The following is a 12,910-nucleotide window of genomic DNA, read 5'->3' as shown; positions in this document are numbered from 1 at the left end:
CCATATAACTGTCTTATCTGGGCCCTGGCTGAATATTGTCTGGGACCCACATAGGAGTGGCCTAGTGGTTAGAGCACCAGTCTTGCAATCCAGAGGTGGCCAGTTCAAATCCCACTGCTGCTCCTTGTGATCTTGGGCAAGTCACTTAACCCTCCTTTGCCTCAGGTACAAACTTAGATTGTGAGCCCTCCTGGGACAGAGAAATATCCAGAGTACCTGAATGTAACTCACCTTGAGCTACTACTGAAAAAGGTGTGAGCAAAATCTAAATAAATAATCTCCAGTGCCCAGCCCTGTTGAAAATAGCACCAGATAATCAGTACCAGTGCCCATACATGACCCATTGGTGATTATCCAGAACTAATTTAGCCAGCCACAGTCAGCATTTTAAAAACTGTTGACTGCCCCCAGCTGAATATCTACCCCTTACTTTATATTCCAAACACAGATCTGAAGCTGCTATGGAAATGCTTAAGATGCAGTTCAGTTTGCCATAGTGCACCTTTGCATAGGAAAGGAAATCACCTTGCCTCCTTTCTTCTGTGCACTATGTTTTTAAATACATTGCAACACAAAGCACCACTTGTAGAAACTTACTCTACTTGAGAGCAAGAGTTAGTAAATAGATGTTCTTTTTAGCCTTTTTATGTGAGCACTTTGATACTTTTGTAAATGCCATCCTGCACATATGCTTTGTCATGCAAATGTTAACAGCTTTAAGTATGGAGCATATGCCTTTCCTCATAGACTGCTGTTGATCCTGGTTGACTGAGGAGTCACTAATAGAGCATTTCACAAAACACTTTAGAACAAGCATTTAGAGATATGTTTGTCTAATACTTGGTAATGGACAAAAATATATCCTGCAGTACAAATAGAGACTGGAACACTTTACCTCTAGTCATCAGTGGGGCCTGCAGTGGTTTATGTTGGCCTTTGGATCCTATTAATCTTTTTGCAGTTCCTTTCCAAGTAGTCTGGTTTGTCAAAGTCTGCAGAACAGGGCCTGATATTCACAAACATTTATATGCATTTCCTAAAGGGATGGGGATGCCTAGTTCTAGTACCCTGAGGTTACAGTACCCTTCAGAGTGTAAGAGTGACTTATATTTGTTCAAATTGCACTGAATACATGGGGAGAGCAATTTTAAGCCTTTTAACCTGGGTAAACAGAGCATGAAAAATTAACCATCTTTCAGTCTGGCTAAAATCTTGCAGGTTTCCATAGCATGCATACCTGTAGCCAGGTTAAAACAAAGGGCTCACAGGAACTGTTTTAGGGTAGAGGAATAAACAGTGCACTTCTATTTCCTCTTCAAATTTACACACATTGTTTTGTTCTCATTTGAGTGTGTACACAAATAGGGGGCAATTTAAGGTGCCCCAAATCTGTGTTCTAAGATAGTATTCTATAATATCATTTGAGACGATAGATTCTGTTATAGAATAAAGCCTAAGTTGGCATTTGGGCAGGTTTAAATGTTAGCTGTGGCAGTGACTCTGTTGATTTCAAGACTCAGTTTGCAAAGTTGCAGTTTTGGGCTTTCAGCAGTGATTACTTGGACCTTTTCTTGGCTAGCATTTTACTAAATGTACATCTCAGACGCCTGACACGGGCACAGATGCCGAAACACAGCCCATGTCGGGTCTCTTAATAAAGAATTGCTATCCCAGTTCTAGAGGCCTTTAGTGCACACCACTTACAATATTCTAGAAGTTTGTCACATAAGTGTGTGATCCGGCCATACCCCACCGATTTACATTTCCCCTTTGCAGTTAGGTACTATACACTTATGTGCTCATTTACAGAATAGCGCACAAGTGTAGTTAGACGCTTAACTATCAACCCTTTGGGCGTCTGACTTCTGTTTAGGCACCCTATATAGAATTGGAAGGACAGCGGATGTAAAGTGTGCAAATGCCTTTTCATGCACGCAATTACCATAGTAGCTTCACTTTGAAAATCAGCTACCTAATATGAGGGTAATTCTATAAAGAGGTGCCAAAAATATGCCTGTTTAGAGCCCATTTTATAAAGAAAAGTAAGCACCTCTTTTCTTCATAGAATACTACATACAGTGGAGAGGGTCAAAGTACACAACACAAGCAGTCCGAAAAAAGAAGCACAAAGGGATTTCAAGAATGGTACAAGTGTGTTTTTATTAATGACCCGATGCAGCCTGTGTTTCGGCGTAAAGCATCACCTGCCTCGGGAGTCAATTCAACAAATCAACACTGAGGGAGTCTTTTACGAAGGCGTGCTAGCATTGTTAACGTGTGCTAAATGCTAGAGACACCCGTATATTCCTATGGCTGTCTCTAGCGTTTAGTGCATGCTTAATTTTAGCACACGCTAAAAACGCTAGCGTGCCTTTGTAAAAGGACCCCTCATAAAAATATTCAGCTTAATAGCAATCCACTCTGGTAACAGAAAATCAAAATCTCTCTGCGGAGCAAACTGCCATGTAAACGCACCAAGACAACTAACATAACGGGTTAGATATGCTTGTTTTCATGCGTGAGCACTTACACCAGCCATAGAGCTGCTGTAAATGTTTATGCCTAGATTGTGAAAATACATGTGTAAACCATATTTTTTTAATGATTTACATGCTCATGCTCTGCCCAAACTCTGTCTGTGGGAATGCCCACCTGCAAAGTACAGACCATTGAAGATTGGTGCATATTTACAGAATAATCAGAATGTGATATACGTGTATGTAAATGAGTAGAATACCTACATTTATGCATGACCTTGTTACCTAAATCTATGTGTCTCCTTGTAGAATTAACCAATGGCGTAACTACGTGGGGCCAGAGGGGCCTGGGCCTCCGTAGATTTGGCCCTGGATTCCCCTGCCGATGACCCTCTCGACCCCCCCTCGCCGCCAACCCTCCCCTGCCGTCGCCGTGAGCTACCTTTGCTGGCGGAGGACCCCAATCCCCGCCAGCTGAGGAGGTCCTCTTCCTCCCGCAAAGGCTTCGTTCTGTTTCTGACTGCGGGGGAGGGTTGGCGGTGAGATGGGGGGTCGAGAGGGTCGTCGGCAGTATTCCTTTTTTAATTAATTTTGTTTTTTATTTATGCAAATTAATGTTTACAAAAACAACAAGCATCTTTGAAAGACAACTGCCTAGATATTATATACATAAATAGTACAAGAAAATATAAGGAAATAAAGTTACAAGTATTAACCTGACAAAGTAGTCCACAAGATCAGAAACCAAGATAGTATTTCCAAGGGAAGATGAATTAAGGAAAGATAACAAGGAAAGACAGGTTAACCTTCTCAAAACAATCTCTTGGCCAGCTTAGGGGCCCTTTTACTAAGCCATGTAAGTGTCTACGCATGCCCAACGCGTGCCAAAATGGAGTTACCGTCCGGCTACCACGTGGCTCTTGTGGTAATTTCATTTTTTGTGCGCATCCGATACGCACGTCCAAAAAAATTTTTTATTTTCGGACACGCGTATTGGGCGCATGCCAAGTGGCATTTGATGCTCATAGGTCATTACCGCCTGGTTACCATGTGAAACTTTACTGCTAGGTCAATGGCTGGCAGTAAGGTCTCAGACTCAAAAATGGACGCGCGGCAATTTTCACTTTGCTGCACGTCCATTTTTGTCAAAAATTTAAAAAAGACATTTTTTACAGGTGTGCTGAAAAATGATTCTGCACACGCCCAAAAAAATGCGTCTACACTACCGCAGGCCATTTTTCAGCGCGCCTTTGTAAAAGGACCCCTAAGTAACTGGAATACAGCCTGAGCTACCCAGCGAAATCAAAAAGTTGCGCCGCTGAAGAGGTTCAAAAAAATACATATTTCTTTTCCTTGAAAAGAGGAACACATTTGCAAGGAAAACGTAGCAGGAAACAGGCTCCCAAAGATAATACTTCTTGCCTCATCCCCAGGAACTTCTTCCTCCTTTCCTGAGTTCATTTTGAAATGTCAGGAAAAATCTGAACTTCTCCACTTAAAAAGTTGGGTTGAGGTTTCTGAAGATATAGTCTCAGCAAGGCATCTTTATCTTCTAAAAAGTCAAATGAAACAAACAATGTAACCCTCATTTTAATTTCTTCCACCATCTGTTCAATCAATGTTGAAACGTTCAAACTATCCAATGATACATCTTGCAGTGACTTCGCTTCCTGCTTTTCCTGCACTTCTCCTGGCTTTGATGGAATGGTCAAGACATACTATAACTTTTGAACAGGTGGGAAAGATTTCTCAGAATACTTAAGTAAAGTGGTGTAGTAGCTGTGTTAGTCCACGGTTAAAAATAATAAAGGTAATAGAAAAGAAAATAAGATGATACCTTTTTTATTGGACTAACTTTCCCCATGCAGATGGCATAACTGCATGTGATAAATTCCTAAAAACATCCAACCTGGACTACCAGTACCCACCGGAAACTATTACAAAATTAATCAAATTAATTTGAACTCTCAGCGAATTCAAAAAGTTGCGCAATTGAAGAGGTTCAAAAAATACATATTTCCTTTCCTTGAAAAGAGGAACACATTTGCAAGAAAAACGTAACAGGAAACAGGCTCCCAGGTATCCAGCTCTCACTGTCTCATACACCCCATTTCTCACCTAGCCCACGCCACCCTCTTGCTTTTGTGTTTCACTTATATATTCTGATATTTGTCAACATTTACTTATTTCTGATCTGAAGAAGAAGGGTTACCTTCAAAAGCTAATCTAAAAATGTATTTAGTCCAATAAAAGAGTATCATCTTATTTTCTTTTCTATGTTTTGATTTATTTCTATTTATTACATCAGAATACTTAAAAATCTCCTTTAGGAACCTATGAAACATATCCCTACGTGATATAAGACTTGAATATGGGAAATTTAGTATTCTCAAGATTAGGTTCCTCGCTGAACTTTCCAAATTTTCCACCTTATTGTGAAGCAAAACCGAGCTTGATTATCCTGTATCTTGGTCACCTCAGATTCCAGATGAGTTTGCTTAGATACAACAGAGTCTACTCGATCTTTAATTTTTCTAATTTGCACAGTATTATTCAAGAAAACTGATGCAAAAGAAGTGCAAACCTTATGTAGAGTTTCAAGAGCTGTCCAGTAATATCTCCTGTGGTCCCACCAATGGCTGAAGTGCGGTAGCACATAGGACAACTTCGAGGTATAACCAGCTGAAGAAACACCTTCCATCTAAGCTTCTACCAGCACCATGCCCAGGAGCTGCTGGTTCCCCTCAAAGGTGTGCTACGGGGTTAAACCAGCAGCAGTAATCTTCCCCAGCTCTTCCATCGATGATATAGTAACTGAGGCATATTTTCAAAGCACTTTGGGAGGCTAAGTTCCATAGGTTTCTATGGAACTTTGGGAGGCTAAGTGCTTTGAAAATGAGCCCGATAGTAACATAGTAGATGACGGCAGAAAAAGACCTGCATGGTCCATCCAGTCTGCCCAAGACAAACTCATATGTGTATACCTTACCTTGAATTTGTACCTGTCCTTTTCAGGGCACAGACCATATAAGTCTGCCCAGCAGTATTTCCCGCCTCCCAACCACCAGTCCCGCCTCCCATCACCGGCTCTGGTACAGACCGTATAAGTCTGTCCTCCCCTATCCTCGCCTCCCAACCACCACCCCCTCTTCCCCCCACCTGCTCCGCCACCCAATTTCAGCTAAGCTTCTGAGGATCCATTCCTTCTGCACAGGATTCCTCTATGCATATCCCACGCATGTTTGAACTCCGTTACCGTTTTCATCTCCACCACCTCCCGCGGGAGGGCATTCCAAGCGTCTACCACCCTCTCCGTGAAAAAATACTTCCTGACATCTTTCCCGAGTCTGCTTCCTCACCGGTTCCTCCAACCTGCTTCCTCCGGAGTCAAGAACTGGTACATACCTCTCATCAGGTCATGGGAAAGCCAGGGTTGCTGGTCCCACTGGGCTGCGTGAAGACACACTGTCCAGTCTGGGGCTCTTCCCTGCCATGGAAGCAGAAAAGCCCTGATATCGGGGAAGATGCAGCAAAAGCTGTAATGGAGGGTTGACAAAAAAGAGGGGACTCCGGCTTCAGGATGGGAAGACCCTTCATCTTGCCCTTTTTCTTCAGCATGCTCTCAAGTGAACCACCAAGTAAGAGGAAAATATTCAGCAATAAAAAAACTGGAACACTCCAAACAACCAGCCTGTCATGCCACCATCTTGTATCCCAAAACATAATCAAGCATAAATTCAAGCATCACACTGTATCGGCATCAGAGGTGCTTGTACCTACCATGCCTTCTGTGGCAGCTGTGTCTGGCCCTTCACTTGCGGTGAGGTCTCCAACTTTGGCACCACTTGTGGCTCTGGTGTCCGCTGCCACCCAGACTGGTTCCCAGTCGATGGAGGAAACTTCGCTGCAGTCCATTCGGGAGTCGGCCCCTCAACATCGCCCTTGAGACTATGGGTCTTCGGCGTCAAGGCAGGTTCGGTCTTGGAAGTCACTGAGGGTAATGATCTCCGACACCGAAGAGGAACGCTCGTAGGAGTCAGAGGAAGATCCCAAGCACTTCCCCTCCTATGAGTCATTTGGTATTCCCTCTGAACCTTCCCCTCCACCTGAAAGGAGACTGTCCCCACCTGAGAGCCGTATGGGAAATGACTCAGTCCATTCCATTCCCCTTAGAAGCGGAGGATGAGCCCAGGGCTGAGATACTCAAGGTTCTGGACTACACTTCTCCACCTAGAGAGGCAGTGACAGCTTCTTTGCATAAGGTACTGAAGGAAGTCCTTATGTGAAACTTGGCTCCCCCTCTCTTTCCCCATAATCTCCAAGAAGACAGATTCTCAATATCAGATCCACGGGGAGCCCGGGTTGGTGAGGTCTCAGTTACCCCACATCTCCATGGTGGTGGACTCCACCCTCAAGAGAGCCAAGAGTTCTAGAGACTATGCTTTGGCGCCCCCAGGCAGAGAAGCTAGAACCTTGGATTCATTTGGGAGGAAAATGTATCAGGCCACCATGCTCATTGTCCGTATACAGTCATACCAGCTCTTCATGAGCATCCACTTGCGGAACTCGGTGCAGCAGCTGTCTAGTTTGGTAAATGCCCTCCCTCCAGAGCAAACCAAACCTTTTCGCCAGCTGGTCAAGCAGCAGAAGGCGTGTCGTAAATTCATGGCAAGGGGCGCTTACGACACTTTTGATGTAGCATCCAGGGTCTCTGCTCAAGGTATAGCAATGCGCAGACTCTCATGCCTGCATGTTTCTGACATGGACCATTTGGTCCAGCAGAGGATAGCAGATGTTCCTTGCCGGGGGGATAATCTTTTCGGAGAGAAGGTGGAAGATCTAGTTGACCAGAACAAGAAGCGCACAGATGCTATGGCTTCTCTCTCCCACTGGGCACCTTCTGCTTCCACCTCCTCAACTAGGAGGTTTTTGGTGGTTTATGGAGTGCTCCCTCTTCCTATTATAGGCGTAGGTTGTCAGGTTCAGAGCCCGCGGGGCTGGGCTCTGGAGCAAACGTGAGCCCTTGGGCTGCTGACGAAGAGCGACAGCAGCAGGCAAAACCCACCAACCAACACTGGGTAAGCACACCGGCAGGGACTGCAGGCACTGCCCAGCGAACCGGAACACATGGACTGGAATCCCCCGGACTGGAGGACACAGGACTGGAACACTGGACTGCAATCCCCCGGACTGGAACACACACCGGACCGGAACACACTGGACTGGTCCCCCGGACTGGAGGACACAGGACTGGAACACTGGACTGGAGCACACTGGACTGGTCCACACAGCTTCACTTGCACTTAGCTACTAAGCCCCCCAGGAGTTGAGCTCATGGGTTCGAGTAGCCGGCAGGACTTACTGGACGACACAGGGACCAGGACTAAAACAAGCTGTAACTGAAGTGCACCTAACTCCTAAAGTGACCAAAAGTGTTCCTAAGCCCAGCACCAACAGAAAAGCTCCTAAGCCCTCCACTAACAGCAGTGCTCCTAACAGAAACTAACAGGGGTGCCCCTACGCCCTACACTAACAGAAGTGCTGGGAAACCACAAGGGAAAAGGAAGGGAAGACAAATGCCAGACCTAACACTGGTACTTCCTAAGCACCAAGCTGCAGCAGCTAAACATGGGTTCTCACCCTGGTGCTTCCTAAGCACCCAGCTACAGCAGCTAAACACAGGTCATGAGGAAAAGCGGGGCAAGCACAAGGAAACAAGCAGGAAAGCCAAATACCCCAACAACAAAAGGTGCTTCCTAAACACTTACTAACAAGGGTGCTCCCAGCACCAAACTCCAGCACTGCACTAACAGCAGTGCTACACACCGTAGCAAAAGGGAAAGCAGAGGAGCCAAAGGGAAAGACAGGGAAGTCAAACACACACAACACAAGTGCACACTGACTGCACTAACCTAACCTGGACCTAAAGCAAGTAGCCAGAAGCAAACGTTGCGAAGGCCCTGAAGGAAAGAACCCACTTCCTTATCAAGGCCCTCCCTGATGATGTCACACTCCGTAGACCCAGGCAACAGCACACTGACCCAGAGAGCACACTGAAAACCATAGAGGCCCAACCCACACCAATGCAACACCGTGAAACACTTGAAGCCAGTACACCCAAAGAGAGTTAGAGCAACTCAGACTACCCACACAGGTGCAGTATAGTGAAACAATTAGAGCCCTGCTGCTGGAAGCTGCCAGCATAGAGAGACAGAGCCAGCTCAGAAAGGACAGACAAAAGAAACAGAAGCCAGCTAAGAAGCTGACCCCCAGGAAAGAGGTAAGTTTGAGAGGGGTTCTGACCCCAATCATAACACTAAGAAGCTGACCCCCAGGAAAGAGGTAAGTTTGAGAGGGGTTCTGACCCCAATCATGACATCAACTAGGAGGTTTTTGGTGGTTTATGGAGTGCTCCCTCTTCCTATTATAGGCGTAGGTACACTCCGGCGTCTCCCCAGCCTACTCAGGCTCAGTCCCAGCGTACTCATTCTCATCAACAGCTTGCACCCAAGGCCCCTGCTGCTCCCCAGCTTTTGACTGGCTCCAGTACAGCGTAGCCAAAATAAAAGTGTCTGTGCCAGACGACTTGCTGGTTGGGGGGAGGTTAATGTTTTTTTACCAAAAGTGGTCTCTCTTAACTTCCAACCGGTGGGTTCTTCAAATAGTCCAGTTAGGATACACCCTCAATCTGGTCTCCAAACCTCCAAATTGACCACAGAGAGCTCATTCACTCAGCTATCAACACAAGCAGGTACTTGCAGAGGAACTTTCCACCCTTCTAAAGGCCCATGCGGTCAAACCCGTTCCATCAGAGGAAGAAGGGCTGGGATTCTATTCCAGGTACTTCCTTGTGCAGAAATAAACAGGGGGGATGTGTCCCATCCTAGACCTGAGGGCCCTGAACAAATTCCTGGTCCGAGAAAAGTTCAGGATAGTTTCCCTAGGCACCCTACTCCCCATGATTCAGGAAAATGATTGGCTATGCTCTCTGGATTTGAAGGATGCTTATACTCATATCCCGATACTTTACACTTCATTACTACCTACAGCAGGATACCCGACGCGACAGTCGGTTTGGGCAGTCAATGTTGCAGAATCTGTTTGGGGTTTAGAATCCAACTCCACTCTCCTAGGCCCATTTTGTTCTATTCCAGGCTGCAGTTTCAGCTAGTTTGTATATAGTTTCAGGTTAATCTCTGTTATGTCCTCGCAGTTGCGAGGCTCACTTGACCAATATTTATTGTTATGATGGAGGAGAGGGAAGAGAGAGGAAGGAGATGCATATGGATGGAGGGGAGGTAAGAAAGAGGAAGGAGATGCATACTGACGGAGATGAGGGAAAGGGAAAACAGGAGAAAAACTGCACATGGATGGAGAAAATAGGCAAAAGCTGGATCCACTCTGTCACGTCTGTGGCAGTGCCCCCTCTCAAACTCACCTTATTTCCTGTGGTCAGCTTCTGAGCTGGCTTATGTCTGTTCTTTGTGAGTTAGTTCTGTCTATGTGTGCTGGCTGCATTAGATTGTCTGTGTGCTGTCACTCATTCCAGATTTCAGCCCAGTCTGGTCCGGATCTTCCAGACTGCCAGACCTGCTTGTTTTGTTTGAACCTGCACAGCACCCTTAGTTGCCTGGTGATTGTTGCATCTGAGTCTCAGCTGCTGCTGGGCTTATTAGCCATTTTGAAACCTTTCTGCTTTGCCTTTGCATCGTCTAAGACCCTGGTATGTTGGTGCTTGTTGCACTTCAGCCTGAGTTTATTTCCTTGTTCTAGTTTCTTGCCTGCAGTTCTTGCCTGTTTCTAGTTAGTCTATGTTTAGTTTAGGGTTTGCTTGTTTCTCAGTCTTGCTCCTTGTTTGTAGTTCTTTGGGTAGTGCTTAGGTTTCTGTGTTGTCTGTCTTCAATGGCTGCTTGCAGTCTTTAGTTCTTTCCCTTGTTTGTCAGTGTTTGTTTCCTGCTTTTGTGGCTGCTTGCAGCTTCCAGTTTCTGTCCCCTAGCTTGTCTTTTCTCTGCCTTGTGTTGTGTTGTCTCTTCTGTGAGTCCTAGCCCTGTTTCTTGCCTTGTTGCCCCTGTTTATTCCTTTCCTCTCTGACCCTCAGTCCTGGTTCAGCCTAGTGGGTATCCAGTCCTGCCTTGCCCAGTAAGTCCTGCCGGCCACCTGCAGCCAGGAGCTCAACTCCTGGTGAAAAGTGGCCAAGTGCAGGTGAAGTTTTAGGGTACCTACTCTGCTTAGGTCCTGCCTGTTTGCCTCTGCTGCAACTCCAGTCCGGAGTTCCAGTCCTGTTCTGTCTAGTCTCCAGTGTGGGGTGGTTTTGCCTGCCACTGCCGCTCCTTGGCAGTGGCCCAAGGGCTCACAACCCAGTTTCCTGCTTGGAAAACGTGACAACTCTATGCCTCCTCCTGTCAAGATTGTGGAGGATCCAGCTTTTACCTATGGATGTAGGGCAAGAAATGAAGAAGAAAGGAGGAAAGTAAAGAAATAAATGGAAAGGAAGACCTGGGAACAGAGTTAATAGAACAGATAGAGAGCAACAGAATCAGATACTGGGACCAACATGATCAGTAAAACAAAGTCACTAGACAACAAAGGTAGTAAAAATCATTTTATTTTAATTTTCATTTTTGGAATATGTCCAATTTGAGAATGTACATCTGCTGTCTTATTTTGCAGAGTATAGCAATGTGTTTCTTTCTGGTTTCCTGGTATTGTGCTGCATGCAGAGTCTAACTTCTTAGGATTGCACGTTAATTTTTGAAGAATTTGAAGAGGGGCTATCTCTGTTCTGTATGTGTGACTGCAAGACCAAGTGTCTAAATAGGGATCTGTTTGTTAGGTTCTGAGGTTTTGATAACATGGCCGGTAAAAGGGGTGTGGCTACTGTAGGGGCGGAGCCATAGTGATCCTGCCTCTGGATGGGTAGGGGGCGCCGACTAATAGGCTGCAGGAGGGCACCAGAAGCCCTAGCACCCAGCCCTGGAGAATACTACAGCCTGCTTGTCCTCGGAGAAAGTGAAGATACTTACCTGTAGCAGATGTTCTCCAAGGACAGCAGGCTGATTATTCTCACAAATCTGCCCACCTCCACTTTGAGTTGTCTTTTCCTATCCTCTCTCTCTCTCTCTCTCTCTTTGCTCTTTATTGAACTGAGGAGTGCGGTCGCGCAGCGGGCGGGAAGGCACTACACACGTGCAGTCAGTCGCGCGATGTGCTGAAGAAGGATCTAGCAAATTTTTGCTATACTTTATGCCAGTTCCCGGGCTGACATGGATCGTCGACCCACTTGTGAGAATAATCAGCCTATTGTCCTCGGAGAATACCTGCTACAGGTAAGTATCTTCGCTGTACTTGTGACCTGGATTGGCCACTGTTGGAAACAGGATATTGTGCTCGATGGACCTTCATCCCAGTATGGTAATGCTTATTTTCTTCTTATAATAATGAGTTCTCATACATAACCGTGGTAGTAATCAAGCAGTTTAATACCCAGTGATTAATAACCATTGGCCCAATTGTTGTACTAAAATGACAGCATGCAAATCTATAAATATCAAAAGGTAGTAGCCAGTTCAGTTCAAAATTTCATGCCATTTTGCTGGACTCCGAAGATCCATACTCTCAAAGTTTAGAAAAACACACTGGTATCCTTCCCTAAAAAAACTTTCCCCTGATATTTAAATACTGTGGACAGTGTTAATTTTAAACACTTGACTGCAACATTTAAATTTACACTTGAAGACGTAGGGTTGTGGGGTAGCAAGGACTCAGACTTAGGTGGAGACACCAAGATTGGATGGCACACTAGAAAAAGACAGACTCTAAAATTGGCTGAGTATTGGGAGTATAAATGGGGACACAGGGCTTAGGTGGGAATGGGATTGTGAGTGAGGACTCAGGGATTGGACAGGATGGAAAAATAGGGAGTTGGGAATTAGGTGAAAGAATTGTGGGCACTGAGAGATATTAAGGAAGACAGTTGGGACTAGCCCCCAAATTCTATAAATGGCACCTTAAGTTGTGCGCGCTAACTTGGCCGTACACAACTTAATTAATTAACAAGTCAATCAGTGCTGATTATTCATACTTAAACAAGTTGCAGCACTAATTGGTTTTAATTAGAATTTATGCACACAATTTTCTAGGTGTATTCTATAACGTGGTGCATGTAAATTCTAATATGCGCAGCTGAAAGGGGGCATGGGCCATGACTGTGGAATGGGTGGGTCATGGGCATTTTAAAAAACTATCCAAGTCGACTACATGAATTTACACTGCCCAAATCAAAGACTGATAGTTCAGATATTTATTTATTTATTTATTTATTTATTAATCAGGATTTATTTACTGCCTTTTTGGCAGTTTTGTTTGATCTTATGATTTTTATTTGGGAAATCTGAATTAGGATCTTAGTAGATTTTGGCACCTTTTTAAAGGAT

The 12,910-nt window shown here is 45.1% G+C and overlaps 1 protein-coding gene across 1 annotated transcript in view; it reads left to right on the top strand.

Moving 5' to 3' along the window:
* CRIM1 (cysteine rich transmembrane BMP regulator 1) overlaps window positions 1–12,910 on the top strand; it is an 882,829-nt gene that overhangs the window by 792,103 nt on the left and 77,816 nt on the right. The gene's annotated exons all lie outside the window — the stretch shown is intronic.

The sequence above is a fragment of the Microcaecilia unicolor genome, chromosome 3 (genome assembly GCF_901765095.1).
Source record: "Microcaecilia unicolor chromosome 3, aMicUni1.1, whole genome shotgun sequence".
NCBI lineage: Eukaryota > Metazoa > Chordata > Amphibia > Gymnophiona > Siphonopidae > Microcaecilia > Microcaecilia unicolor.
Note: the sequence above shows the minus strand (reverse complement) of the source record. Positions and strands in the feature narration are given on the sequence as shown.